This window comes from Drosophila virilis, chromosome X (assembly GCF_030788295.1).
Source record: "Drosophila virilis strain 15010-1051.87 chromosome X, Dvir_AGI_RSII-ME, whole genome shotgun sequence".
NCBI classification, from domain to species: Eukaryota; Metazoa; Arthropoda; class Insecta; order Diptera; family Drosophilidae; genus Drosophila; species Drosophila virilis.
The window spans coordinates 15,960,783-15,974,907 of record NC_091543.1 but is presented as its reverse complement, the minus strand read 5'-3'; the positions used below and the strand labels follow the sequence as shown (position 1 = coordinate 15,974,907).

The window sequence follows — 14,125 nt, the reverse complement described above, 5'->3', positions numbered from 1 at the left end:
GCGTGTTTCAATAATTTGTGCGCCGCACTGTGGAATTTGACGCTGTTTTATTGCTGATATATGTATGTACACTTATAGCTTAGACAATCAAATGTGAGAAATAAGTACCGCCATGCGGGAAACAATATGAATATTTATTCATTTGATTATTCTAAGGTATTGTCTATTTATCTGAGTACTGCATCTCATCTTTCGATAAAGTTTTACACAACAGCGTGCTTAATATACACGATACAAACAATAAAGTCACAACTATTATTATTATATTTACATATTGCAGGCAATCAATAAAATATTTAATTGATTTAACACCCACATAAAAAAAAAAACTGTTTCTACTTGCGTTGTGCCCTGCATAAATTCGCATATATAAAATGTTTTGTTTCATTTGCTTTATCGTTCACGCCACTGTGCAGACAGCGCCAGCAACATGTTGCGACAACAGCGCTGTTAAGCAAGCCTGTTCGCTTAACAGAGCTTCGCCAACCTTACGGCTGTCTGTTAGACAATGATGTTAGTCTTTTGCCGGCATTCAAATCGAACGCGTGTGTTTCACGTCCGTCGCCGTCGCATTTAACAGTTTTGTAAACGGTTCGTGGTTTGCGTAAAAATTTTGCTGTTCGTTTGGCGCGCGGGATTTTGTTCTAGGCGCTAACGGTTAACATTGTTGTTATTTATTGCTGCCTGTAAACTTTACTTAATTAAAATAGCAATATAATAAAATTTTCTTAGCATAAGTTGCGGTCCGCGTGGCCAGCAGGACAAATACAAACAACAGAGTTTTTTGTTTTTTTTTTTTTTTTGGTTCTTAGCGCGGTCTTTTTGGCGCTAGAAGAGCGCAGTGCAAATAAAAGAGAAAAATAATTTCAAGTGCATTTGTTGCTATTTTCGCTACACGTGAAGTGCCACACACACATACACACAAACATACGCACACATGTATGTAAGCACGTAGCGTGTAAAAGGAAAACCCAAAGAAGCAGCAAAAACTAATTTTTGATGTACAAGCAAATAAGAAGAAATACCAAGTCGAAAGAAATTTAAAACCGGATTCAATACAACGACAACAACAACAGCAACAACAACAATAATAATAACAGCAGCCGCTACAGCTCCAGCAGCCGATACAACAAAAACAAATTTAGTTTTTTTTTTTTTTTGCTGCTGCTGCTACGCACAGCAGCGACGCCAGCGTTGACGTCTATCCTCTCGGCATCAGCATCAGCAGCAGCTGCTCTGCTGGCTGTGTGGTTTTGTTGTTGTTGCTGCTGCTGCTGTTAAAGGCGGCAGAGCAAGCGCAACAGGAGCAGCCGCGCCGCGCCGATCACTGTGCAAGAATTAGAAGCAGCACAGGCAGGCGCAGAGGCAGAGGCGGCCGAAGACCAAGCAAAAGGTGAGTGCAGACAACACACACATACACACACAAAACATACACAAGCATGCGCAAATGTTTGCTGTTGTTGTTGTTGTTCTGTTATGTTTGTGTGGGCAGCAGGAAAACGGTCGCAGGCCCAAAAGTGAATAGTGAACAGTGTATGTTAAAGCGAGAGAGAGAAAGAGAGAGAATGTAGAGAACAGAATCAAACAAAGGAGATGGCAATGAAAGAGCGTGCAAATAATGTTAATTCTCTTGAATGAAAATTGAGCAGCAAATAATCTCAAACTAAGAAAGTTTTCTTGCAATTCAATTGCCCGATTCCTGGCGTATATAAAAAAGTGAGATACTTATCGTGATCAGTGATCGGACAAATATTATTTGTATGTATATATATACAACACGCGATTTTCTTAAATTTGAAATCTGAAAAACTGAAAACAAGTCTGTTTGGCTTGTTATAAATGTAGAAGACCGAGTTTTTTTGGACAAAATATCTATCGTTGTCTTTTTTTTTGTGGACGCGACACAGACTCTGCAGCGTATTAATCCTTAGGGATTTATTCCTTAAGAACTTATTTGCAATTTATGTTACATAATTTCTTTCTGTAAAGCGATTATTTGATTTGTTCTATAATAGTTTGATAATAATATTTTGGGATTAATTTGTACATTATAGAAGATGCCGTCGGGAAAAGTGATAAGAAAAGGCATAGGATGAGGAACTGCATTTCTTAAATGCAATTATTTTGTAATTACTTTTATGAAAAGTAAAGAACAAGTTTTGCTTAAGATTTTGGTCTTGATAGACTTCCCCGTCGCTCTTCCCACTCTATCGCACCCTCCCTCTCTGTCCAAACGCATCCTTGTTCCTATTTCGAATAAAGCGTATGCTGGAAAACTATTCCAGATCAGGCAAGTTATGTGTTCTCATTTCTGAGTTGCTTTCCACTGCCAAAAACTTTTTACAGTATTTCTTCTGTAAGTTCTGGCTCAAAAACTTAATACCTTTGCCGACCAAATCTTTTCATAATGCTCATAATGCTTTGCATGGGAGCAGACATGCGGACGGACATGGCTAAATCGGCTGGTTAATTGTTGCTGATCAAGAATATATATCTCTTGGGCGGTCGGAGCTGTTTTCTATTGCCTGTTACCTTTCGACGCACTCGTCATGGGGACAGGGTCTGAATATGATCACAAGGCTGTTTGAAATAGGCTGGAAAGGAAAAGAGTTAGCACATAAGCCACGCCTCTTTTTCTCTTTTGGGAAAATCGAAAGGAGTCCAAAAATATGTGAAAAACCTAAGAAGTGTTCGTCGCAACGCTCGGCTTTAATTCTCATATTTTCACATATTCATTCATAATTGTAAATCAATGCGAATATCGGTCAGCATGTTTATGGTCATACTGACATATTGCCATACTGACATATTGCCATATTGCCAGGTGTCTGATGCGCGATGGCGCCATAAAAACCGCCGGCATAATGAGCTAAAAAGCTAAAAACCCAACCAACCCATCTGTGTGCATATGTATGTATGCATGTATGTGCCGTGTGTGTGTGTGTGCATGTGTGTATATTCACATATGTACGGACGTGTGTATGTGTGTGCACATATATATATAAATCTGTTGGCATTGCACTCTTTACACACTTCTGCCTTTGGGTCTATGTGCTTTTTGCTTCGCTTTCAATTCATATACATATACATATATGTATACATATATGTATGTATGTGTATATATGGGCTTAGTATTTCCCCCCTCCTCGTAGAGGCAAATTTTGGATAGTCGAAAAGCTCATTATTTGCATAAATATCCACTCTTGGCATATATTCATCTATATGTGCGTATAAAACTGTTCCCGATTGATTGATTGAATGATTGATTGGGTATTAGGGCAAGGTAGTTGCACAACTTATTATGATGGAATTTCGAAAGATCTTTTTTGTTGTTTAAATACAGATTAAAAAGCTGCACGAAAAGAGTTTGGTTTGGAAAACCCGCGCAACGCCGGGCACTGCTTGCTGCAGTATATGCATTTATATTAGCTGGCGTTTTCCGACTTTTATTTTACATTTTCACCAATTTTCTAAACATTTGCTTATGTCAGCAGAGGTAGCTACTGTCAATAGGATCGCCAATCAATCAGTCAATCAGCCGGTCAGTATAGATTCAATAATATGTATATGTAAGTACTAGACATTTTTGCCATCGTCTCAGTCCCAAAGAGCCGCTAATTGAATTAGCACCCGGCCCAGGAGGAGGGAGGCGAGGCGAATGGCAGTTAGCGATAAATTGGATTAATGCAGATATAAAGAGAGCAGCAGCAGCGTTTAAAGAAGAAGAAGAGAAAGCACCAGCCACAGCAAAAGAAGAAGAAGAAGAGAAAGCACCAGTCACAGCAAAAAAAAAAGAGAAGAAGAAGATAGCAAATTCCGAACTCTGACAATACGAATGTCAATAAGTTCCAATATATACATCCAATGTTTGGATTATTTTTTCAGTTAGAAAAGTTCTTGCAGAACGTCAGGAGAGTTTTTCTATAAAAATAAGATAATTTTTGGAGAGAAAATAATGTTCCCGAATTCCTTAAAGAGCGTAGACCCAACACTTTCGGAAATAACAATTTAGTACAATCAACAAGTAAGAGAAGGAAAGACAAAAAAAAAAACTATAAAATTTGTATAAAAATTAACAGAACTTCGATACTTAATTTGATCGATTTCGATATCGATTCTTATCGATTGCTTTGAAATGGGGCAAGTGATTCTAAGTCTCTCTCTCTCCCTCCCACTCTCCCGCGCTTTCTTCCAATCCCTTTCTGGCTAGATCGACTCGGTTATCCATGATAACCCAGAGTTTAGGTACTTTATGGGGTCGGAGATGCTTTCCTCTGCCTATTACATATATTTGCACACAACCATTATTCCCCCCTTTTACCCATTTCCAGGGTATACATGTTGTCCACCTTAGGTGTCCACCCAAGAAAGCTTTTACTGTACGTAAACTATATGAGTTTACGTTATTCGCTATCGCTCTTCTATTTGCCTCTCTCTCGCTCACTCTCTCTCTATCTCTCTCTTTCCCTTTCACTCCCGTGTCTGTTATTGTGGTAGAACCGGGTCAGCGCCGGCGTCAAACGGACAATTCTATAATCAAAGTACAAATAATTGCTGCCAATTTTGTTTCCTTTTTTTTTTATATATTTTGGGATACTTTCTAGTTTCTGTTTGGTCCTCTTTATTTTTTTGTATTTTTTTTCGGGTCACGTTATCAAATATTGTGATTAGAACTTTTAACCAACACTCTTTGGCATGAAAATGTGTTTTTCCATTTGGCAAAGAAAAAGGGATTGAGCTCAAAATGCATTTCGTGGCTTCCTTTTTGTCTCAATGGAGCTTAAATATTGCTATTTATTTAATTGAAAGCTGTTATCGATTAGTCGATAATGCGTATACGATTCGAATGTATCGAATACTTGTATCGATCACTTGTATGGCTAATTTAATGTAAATTAATAGGTTTATTTTCTATTAATTATGAGAAATGATCGAAAACAATGCATTGTTGATAATCAGCTATAAATAAACTCCAAGTAATGAGTTTGCTATTTATCGATATAAGAAATATTGTTACATATCGTAATCAGTTAATTGTGTCGAATACTATAGATTGCGATCATAAGTTTACAAGCTATTACCTGTGTTTATCTAATCGAATGTTGTACTAAATAATTGCATTTGTATTTATTCCATTATGTCTGAGCCTCATTCGATTGTTAGATTGTGGCTTATCGGGCCTAGAGTTGAAATTCGGTTGGTTCTCCGAAAAGTTGTCACATATTGCGCGTTATTTGTTAATAATGTACAAGATAAAAGTAAAAGTAAAGCAGAGCGTGCAAATTGGCAACATTTCATGATGATAACAAATATAATGATTTCGTATAATTCGTGGGTTTCTTATATAGCAGCCGTTGCCTAATGCGATTCGCTGATCTATTGTTTCACTTTCAACACCCTTAATTTGATTTGCAAAAAGAAAGCGAGTAACGTATATGACCAAAAGGAGAAGACGACAAGACTGAAAGCCAAACCCAGCCGCAAAATCAGCATCAAATTTATCTTTAACATTAACTTTAACATGAACATCATCAGCGATTCGTCCACGCCCTCGCGTCATGTAAACTAATTAAAAATTAAAAACTGGCAAATGACGCTGATGTCTTTTTAAAGGTTGATTAATGTCTTTATGGCTAGCCGAGCCATTGAGTAGCCGTTTTATAGCCGTTTCCGCTGATGAGTCGAACGAGTCGAATGAGTCGAATGAGTAGTCATTCGATACATTCCCCTCATTTACTTATCTTCACGTGCGCTGCTCTCGTTCGTGATTCATATTCGATTTTCGGCATTTCGGGCAAGCGAATTGTAATTGTATCCTACATTCGAAGATTATATTTGATTATGTCTTCAGTTTCACAAATGTTATATAGTTTTTTTTTTTTTTTATTTTTTTTTTTGTTTGCAATTCGAGTTGCTCCATTTCGGAACCCGGAAACAATGTGCCACACAATTACGTACCCAAAACTGAACTTATTCATGATTTATTGAATGTTTGCTTTCGATTTGGATACTGTTTTTCCCCTCTCCACTTCCCTTCCTGTCGCTTGATGCGGCAATTGAAATCAATTAGATAGCTGACGTATAATTTTTGTATATATACTTATTATATTTGCTGATAACACGAAGCTCACACGACCTTTTTGATAAGCTTAGTTGTGTTTGTTTAATAGATAAGATGATTTATAGATACATGTGTTTTATAGTAATTCGAATAAGCTGCTCCCATTAAAAATAATGCAACGTTTATTGTTTAAACGATTAGTTTTAATATTTTAAAGTTCGTAATTAATGCTCAGTATTATATTTTAGCAATTGTAAAGAAAGTATCGATACTACGCGTTTGAATACTCAACAGACTTCTGAGCAGTTGATCGGAGTGTCGAGTGTTAAAATGCAGACAGAAAGAAAATAAGAAGAGACTGCAGAATCTACATATAACTTAAGTCAGTTAGCTATTTAGTTATATATTTACAAACTTTATTTATTTATATTAAATAATGTGCGTCCCCTTAGACAAATGAATTTTGTTCACAATGCAAACGAGATCGAAAGACCTTTGTAATTCCATACAAAAAGAACGAAAGGGTAAGAATATCTGCGGCACACCGACAAACTAATACCCTCGTGGGCATTTGTGAATATCTTGGAAAACAGCATATTTTGCCATACTGGAACCTTCTGGCATATGTTCTGCCTGCAGAATGACGGACCTGTACAAAGTTTCGAGACGAGAGACATGTTTGACAGACAGGCAGACAGATGAATAGATGGGCAGACAGATAGAGAGAGCGGACAGACGGACATTGCTATATAAACTCGGCTCGGTAGGATATAGGATATAACTAAAAATATAAATGAATATAGGAATAAAGATTGTATATAAAATTATAGTATAATACTGCATTGGTATATAAAGAAAATATGTAAAAATAAAAGTTATCTGTGTTCTAACTTCTTAGAAAAAATAAACAAAACGAGAGAATATTTCATTATTATTTGCAACAGCGCCTCAATTTTCGACTTCTTGCGATTTGAACTGGCGACCTTACGCTTGCGAGTTCTAATGCTTGGGCTGTTCATTGATAACCAATCAATCCGTCAGGACGAAGTCTTTTTATGAAAGCGATTTTTTATTTGCAGATAGTAACTTGGGTCCTATTATGGAAATGTTTGTCAGTTTGGAGTACGAAGTGTGTACTTCAATCATTCTAGCTGGCATTAAGCCACACTCAAAAGGGACCTCCATAAGATATCCTCCCAAAATACCCTTAGATCTGTTTAGGATCAGCTTTGCCCAACGCTTCGTGTTTAATCGTGTGAGCTTCATGCGCTCAGTTCTAATTCCCAAACCCAATGCAACAGCAAAGAAACAAAGAAAACAAAAAACGAAAAAAAACTTGGCAACCGCAAAACCCAAATTACGAGCGTAGAAATACGAAGAAAAACAATAAAACATTTTCTTTAGCTGATTTATTGTAAAATGTGCCTATTATCATTTTGGCTGTTTCATTTTCTTAGCGCTTTTTCAATTGTCTGGCATTGCATGGCTTTTATTTTATATTTTTTTCTCTTTGCTTCAGTTCGGTTTGGCTCGGAATTATTTTATATTTAGCTGGTGGCTTCTTTGGGGTCTGGGTTTTTGTGCGCTGCTCTCGAGAAGCTCACGAAACGCATTTGCCGCAAAAAAAAAAAAAATCACAAAACAAGAAGAAAAAGTGGGGGAAACAACGTTTCAATGAATGCATGGCGTTTCGTGTGGCACGATCTGAGATGTGGAAGTGGAATGCGAAGCTTCGAGGCGCATTTTATATATAGAATTGCAATTCGGTGTCTGTTGGCTTCGTGGCGGGCGATTGCTGTATGAACAGAGCCAAATATCGAGATGATTTCGATATGTATCTTAATGGGCTTCCATTCGATAGCTTTGAAAATATCTATACTAGTCGATAAATTATATGCAGGTATGCAACAAATGTCAATTATCTCTGTTTAAATCTTCGATTATATATCGAAAACGTAGCATCAACTCAGAAATTCGGCTTTTCGATATCAGAAAATTGTTATCGATTGCTCTAAAACGGAATTATTGCAGCTATTAAAATAAAGCTCGCATAAATCTACAAGGTTTACACATACAAAACCTTTGGTAGAAAACATTCGATAAGCAATGCACCATGTTGTGTACATTAACGCCTATCGATTAATTAGCAAGTATGCGGATGTGCCTATCGATTAATTATCGAGTATACGGATGTGCAATCAAGTTTCGAGTGCGCCCTTTGCAAATGCTGCCTCCCGGCAAATGTTGCAAACTTTTCGTCGCAGCTGTCGCCAACTCTTTCGATGCGATTTTAAGTTTTTGTTGCCGTTGCCCCGCAACCGCTCTCAGGCAAACCCTCTTGATTTTTTCGTACAGTTAGGCAACATGTGTGCGACATGAAGGAGTCGTCTCACGTGAAAAGTGCGAGCAACAGAGGAGTGTGTGTGTGTGTGCCGCGCCCTTGTCGCACAAGTCCGAGCTGCCAGTTGAATGCTGCAACTGCGACTCGTTATACCCAGTGCAAAATACCCAAGAAGTATATTAGTTTCTGTCTTTTGTTGTTGTCATAATCAAAGCCGAATACCCTAAATTTCAGATATAGAGGTTGCGTCTGAGACTTATTTAAATATATAAAATCACAGTTTAAAAACCATTTGTTATGTGTCGCTGTTTAAGTATTTCATTTATACACTCTACTTATTGGAATTTTTGCCGAAAGGAGAATAGACAGCCTCGATCTCATAGAAAAAGGCAGACAGTGTCTGTAGCATACATTTGCATAAACCATTATGCCCTAAGTTAGTTTTTTTATAGGGTATCGAGTGTAAGAACATTGACATGATATGAATGTGACTGAAAACTGAATCCTGCCAGCAAGTGAACTCTGTGTGCATTGAAGACCGAAAGATATGGAGAGCTTGTAAGAGAGAAAGAGTGAGATAGCCAGGCAGAGAGAAAGAGAGAGAGAGAGCGTGTGAGAAAGATATAGAGAGAGAGAGGGGCAAACCACTGAAATAAAGTATCTAAAGCATTGGCAACTGAAACCTTAAAAAGATCAAAACATGGGGTTGACTTGTCGAGGGCACATCTCTTCAAATCTATAGAACAGAAACAATGTTTACTTTGGTAGTTCGGTGCGGGGTTCGAAGCAACTGTCTGTCTGGCCACAATCGTATATGCCAGGAATTGTTAAAATAAGCCTGAGCTAATGTAATGTAAAACTTAAGTTATATATTTTCGTTCTGCAATATCTTTGATCTCGAACCAAGTTGGGCTTCTGAGAAATCGGGTTAGATAAAATGGTTGCGATGCAAGTTCTTTATGCTTTGGGACTTATTCTTCCACAAAAAATTCTTTAAGCCAAATCATTTTTGAGGGGAATTGCTTCGATTCTTGCATTAAAAATAATATTAAATTGGAATTTGGAACAGAGTATTGTGCAGTCGGTTGCATGCGACTGTCCTGCTCCGACTTGTCTTTCTTTTTTTTTTTTTACTTTTTTGTGTAATTAAAATAATAATAATAATGCGGCGACGGTGAATCGACGTCTGCACGTGTGCGTCTCGAGTGGACGCAGCAGCCAAAGTGTGTGTGGCGGGGTGGTAGGGGGAACGGTGGAAGGGGCTTGGGGGTGGCGGTGTGGCAGGGGACAAAGTGTTGGAGCTGGCTGTGGGTCGAGGTGTGAACAATTTGGTGGCACATGTGTGCACATTGCCGCTGCCTCAGAAATTGTTATTGTTGTTATTGTTGCTATTGTTTGTTGTTGTTGTTGCTGTTGTTGTTTTTGCTGTTGGTGATGGGATTGTTTTTTGCGCTTTGTTTGTTCTTGCATTTGACTTTTGTTGCTGCGCTTTGGCGTTTGTTCTACTTGTTTTGTAGTTGGCATTTGGAGTGCACACATAGTCAGACATTAAGGTGTGTGTGTGTGTGTATTTGTGTGTTTCTGCTGCTTTTTGGGGCTAGTCGTGTGCAGCTCTACAGTTGAATTTATTGTTAATGCATTCCGAGAACTGTCAAAGAAACTCTCGAAAAAAATGATCTTTAAATATCTGCACCTCAAATTAAATGCTTTAGCGGAGGAAGTGAGCAAAATCCCCGCTTCTCTAATGCCAGCTGCCTTTCAAGACAGGTTCGTACAGGTAGATCGGGCCTGCATTGGCTATATGCAGAGATCTGGCAGAAATTCCTCGCAGATAACAAATAACGAATAATTTATTTGTAAATTTTTGACTTTTTTGAGGCTTTTTATTGGGTTCAATTTAAGTTATTTGAGTTGAAGAATTTAGTTGGAAACTTTGAAAAGATTACTCTTAACACTGTCAAATATCATAATTAATATTTGATATTTATTTTGTGTAACAAAAAACGACTAGCTAGCAGGGGCAGGATGAATTATTTGCAGACGCTGTCGAATTTATTGACAACTTTGGCGCCTGGGAAAAGTGAATATGAATGATTGAAGGGGCCCCCGACCCAAATGGAGCCAAAGCAGTTCAAGAAGGAGAAGAAGCTACAAACAAAAAAAAAAAATATGCAAAGACAACCGGTTTTTTTTTCGGTTGTAGCGGCTGTCGATGTTGCCCATGTTGCAGCATGGCTTAAACAAATTCCTGCCGTAGCCGAAAGAAGGAAAGAAAGAAAAAAAGTGGAAACTTGTGGCGACGCGAACGGCGGGACGTTTGGCTGTGGCAGCCGTGCAGCAAGCATACAACATGCAACAATAGCAACAGCAACAGCAACAGCAACAAAGGCGACGCATGTTTTGGCCCAAAGACAAACGCAACAGCCACAGCAACAGCAGAAACATCATTATCGTCATGTGAAGTTGAACGAGTTATGTGCCGCCCGAGGCATGCCTCATCCTCATCATCATGAACATCGTCATTATCTTTGTTCAGATTGTGTGTGATGTTAATGAGGAGAACTCTTGAATTAATTCTGCCCTCTTGTTGCTGCTGCTGCTGCTGCCGTTGTACAGCTCCCGGGCCATGTTGCATGTAGCACACACACACACACACACACACACACGCACACACACTCGCTTAGCCTGCGCCACAAAGAGCTACAGCCGCAAAACTCTTCGCATAATATTTAATTCAAGTGCCTGGCGCATTGTTATTTTCAGCTAAAATTCAGTTTTCAATCTATAATCAATTTCAAGATTTCAGGGTCAGCAGCAAGAAATCGGAAAATCCGAAAGCAGCAAAAAATTATGTATACAAGATTTCACCAAAGAAATGCTGAGAAAAGTTGCTCAAAACAAAAAAAAAGAACAGTCGACTGCGCAATACTCTGTTTCACAGCTGAAATCAGAATCAAATCGGTCGAAAAATGGGAAAAATGTGCGCTTTTCAAAATAAAGAGCTTCCCAATTAAAATATCTGAAAAATTGTAACATGTCTGTCCATAAGGGTATTTAGTCGTCGGCGTGCCAACAATAGAAATTCATTCTAATAGTTTTTACGATTTAGTCATGTTAAACCTTTGCTGATTGTAATAAGTATTTGTTTAACTGTCTTCGAATTCAGCATTTATTTATAAATTAATAATTTATTTATTTTTTTATTAACTTTTTATATATTTTTAATTATTTATTTACTTTTTACTTTTTTTATTTTATTTTTTTTATTTTTTATTGATTTATTAAGTTTTTGATTTATTTATTCTTAGTTGATAATTTTGTTACATTGTAATGGGAATATTTTTTTGACGCTCGCAAATTCGACTATTTGCAACAAATAAATAAAAAAGCAGATGTAATCAGTTAAGGCAGAGTATAGGAAACCACGAGAGCATCATGCAGCCCCCCTCTCTCTCTCTCTCTCTCTCTCTCTGTGCCCCTCTCCCGCGCGCAATTCATCTGCCAGTTTTTTATTTCGAGAGACAACCACATGTTGTAGAGAAGACTAGGAGAACAACTTTGCCACACTCAGAGCCGGTCTCAGTCGTGTTCGCGTTCGCATTCCCACTACCAAACCCATTTCCATTTCCATTCCCATTTTCATGCCCATTTCCCGTCTTGTCTGCGGTTCGTTCTGCCTGCGCATGAGTGGCCGACTGACTGCCTCTGGCAAGCCGGGGCACAGCCTAGTTACTCACACAAACCTACATGTATATGTATTTGTGTATCTATGTATCTATGTATATATGTAGAACAGGTACCAGATGAGTTGCTGTTGCAGTTCTTGTTTTTGTTGTTGTTAGAGGACTTTGACTTAGTTGGCTCTGCAATGTGGCTATATCTTTTCCTGTTTTGTTCCTGTTAGCTGACTCCTCAGTCAACGTGTCTGTGTGTAAGTGTGTGTGTGTGTGTGTTGCATAGGTTTTGCGGTTGCATGTCAGCACTAAGAGGAGCGTGGAATATGCAATGAGAGGCTGCACATTTTGCTAGTTTGTTAGACAGAGGTAGAGAAAGAGGAAGGGGACGGGGTGGTGTGGGCTCATGCCAGCTAGATGAATGTGCAGCAAATTGTGAGCGCCAGAAATGACTTAATGCCATTCCCTTAGCTGGCAGAAATGTGAGAAAAGTTGCCTAGAACTAAGGATTACGAGTCTTGGCCATGGGCATTCCACAAACTTGGTCAGATCGAAACATTTGCTTCTCTGGCCTCTGGCTCTGGTTCGATGAAACTAAGCTTAAGCATACTTAAAACAAGCTGTTCGAAACTAGAAATGAGCAGTAGAATGAACTTTTACCAAACTAGAGCCTGACTTCATAATCTTCGAACTTCCAGCTAAAAGTGAGTTGATTAAAGACAAAGTTAAGTAAATGTTTATAAATTTAAAAGAAACAAGTGCTCGGTCGTAAATTGAAAATTTCGACTACATCTGAACCAGCGACCTTTCGCTTGCTAGTTCAACGCATAGACGCCTAAAGCACACAGGTTCATGACGTCACACTCTGATGGCTGCATTGTTGTGAATGTGTTTCAAAGAAGTCTTGGGCAACCTTTAGACACAGGTGGGGGCAGGTTGGGCCCTGCTTTGAGCATCGCTTAGTCAGTCAGCTAATCAATCAATCGATCAGTCAATCAGTACAAACTACTATCACAATATATATGTATATATATAGTTTCTGAAGCCCTTGGTATTGATAGTTAGCGTTTTTTTTTTGTTTGTGGCCAAAAGTCAAACCTTTAAATGGCTTTTGTGCCTGCTGGCTAAACGCTTAAAGCCCCTCCATTTGGGCAAAGCACTCATCCCCGTTTTGGCCGGGTCCCTTGGCAACAACAACAAAAATACAAAAAAAAAAAAAACGAATTGAAGGCAAATTGCCAAAAAGCTTTTTGCGAGGCGCTTTTGTCGATGCCGCCGCCGCCGCCGTCGCCGTCGCCGTCTCCGTCGCTGCCGCTGCTGCATCAGGCGCTTCAAGTGCAGCAGCTTCATGCCTGTCAATGCGACACGTTGCCAGGGTCCACACCCGCTCAGCGCCCTGCCAGCAGCCCGCCCAGTTTATGCAAATGCACGTGAAAATATTCAAAATATTTCAATTTTTTTTTTTCTTACCTTGTTTTTTTTTTTTTTTTTTTTTGTGCATTCTTTGTATTTTTTCTTCTTATTTTTACCATTTTGCGCCTCGCTCCGTTGTTGCTTTCAATTTCATGCCACACTTTGTGGGGGCGCGCAGACAACAGCTTCCAGCGTTAACCGAACGTTGGCTGGCCCCAATGAACACCCCCCAGCCCGCCAGGCGCCCCGCCTGTGCTGCTGCTGCTGCTGCTGCAGCCATTCATCGCTGCCGACATTTTTCGATTATTGCGCATACTTTCGCCCCGTCGCTTATTTAGTGTTTTGTTTTGGGCTCAAAATTTGTCAACGCCTGAAAAATGCAGCGCAAAGAGGCGCGGCCGCTCCGCCAGCGCAGCTTGCACGCGAAAAAAAAGGCAGCAGCACCGGCAGCGGCAGCAGCAGCGGCAGCGGCAGCGGCAGCAGAAGAAAGAAACAGATTATATTGACAACGTCAACGTCGGCGTCGTCAGCGTCGTGGTTGCTGCTGGCTTTTGTTTATGCTGCACAGTGCACGGAGAGCGCGAAGGGCGGGGGAACAGAGACCGTGAGAGAGAGAGAGAGAGAGAGAGAGTGCGA

At 39.3% G+C, this 14,125-nt stretch overlaps 1 protein-coding gene across 1 annotated transcript in view; it reads left to right on the top strand.

Annotated features, from left to right (window-relative positions):
* The first annotated feature begins 529 nt into the window (after positions 1-529).
* Positions 530-14,125, top strand: part of LOC26531876 (uncharacterized) — a 97,878-nt gene continuing 84,282 nt past the window's right edge. Inside the window, exon 1 of the mRNA XM_032439742.2 lies at positions 530-1,393. The gene's annotated coding sequence lies outside the window, so the exon portion shown is untranslated. The remainder of the gene's footprint in view (positions 1,394-14,125) is intronic.